This window comes from Echinops telfairi, unplaced genomic scaffold (assembly GCF_000313985.2).
Source record: "Echinops telfairi isolate 266 unplaced genomic scaffold, ASM31398v2 ScPeMD7_7468;HRSCAF=8506_0, whole genome shotgun sequence".
NCBI lineage: Eukaryota > Metazoa > Chordata > Mammalia > Afrosoricida > Tenrecidae > Echinops > Echinops telfairi.
This window is the reverse complement of record NW_022111369.1, coordinates 28,586,341-28,587,701: the sequence shown is the minus strand read 5'-3', so window position 1 is coordinate 28,587,701 and position 1,361 is coordinate 28,586,341.

The window sequence follows — 1,361 nt, the reverse complement described above, 5'->3', positions numbered from 1 at the left end:
AAAAAAAAACCCTTACTTTTTTGGCAGATTTTTTTGGATAAATGTTGATAGACCACATTTTAGTTTCTCAAAGACATACATATTTCTATACAGCCAAAAGTGAGTTTGTGAATCTGAATACTTTGTACATCAACACCCTGTATACTGTATTAGTGTATACTGTATTAGTATATGTTTCATTCTGGCAATCGTGAGACAGCCATTCTTGTATATTCTGCCTCTGCTTGCTTATATCAGGCTGCATCTCAGAGGGGCATCATCACTGGGACTTACCCTGTTGAAGCAGTGTTATTTGTTTTTTCTTTTTCAGTCAATGAAACTCAGCGATGTTGAACATATAGGGAAAGAATATATAATAAGGTTTGGGGGGAAGGGGGCATAGAGAGGTGGGGGAGAAAAGAGGGAGATGCTGTCAGGAGTCCAGGAAGAAAAAGTATGTTTGGAGACTAATTATGGAAGCAATTATACAATTATATTTGACAGGATTGAACTAACTATGAAATGATATGACATATGTATTAATTCCCAAGTTACAGCAAACACACATACACACAGTCAGTGTTGCTTCAAATGGAATTACTAGGGCAATTGATGACTTAGTAAGTTATATTTAATTACTCTTTAGGAAAATACCCCATTTGTGGAGGGCTATGGGAGACAGTGGGATCGTAAAACACATCTACAGAGTATCTAGTCAGACTGAGCATGGGCAAAGATCAGCTGTAGCCACAGGCAAGAGGCTCAAACAGCCTTACTATCAGGCAGAGAGCACTGTAATCTTGATTTTGCTGGATTGAACTTGGTACTTGCCTAGTTGATCACCCTATGGAAGCGACCTGAATTATCTGTACTTGCTCCATGACAGAAATTTCCTTCCTGGCTTTTTGAATGTTGATGGGGGTCTTTTTCTTCTTACACATTATTTGTATTTTTGTCTTTTATACAATTATAATTTATTCTTACACCTTAGTGCGATTTGGTTTTTTATTGTTTTCTGTTGGGTCTCCCAGATGTGAAACACAGGAGGAGTGGATACTTAATGATAACCACTGATACAAGGGGCTAAGGGAATACAGAGGTGGGGGGAGAGATAGGGGACTAAGGGAATACAGGGGTGGGGGGAGAGATAGGGAGGGGAAAGTGGATTTCAGGAGTAAATAATTAAGTCGGGAGTAGGGAGGGTGCCCTAGAACTGATTGTGAATGCAAAGCTCATTTTAAAGGCAATTTAATCATAGGGGTGGTTGTAGTGTTGTGGAGGGAGTGGGTGATCTAATTGATGTGGTAATGATTGTATAATTCTCCTTGATATGATTGACCAATTGAATTGTATGATATGTAAATTATATGCAATAAAACTAT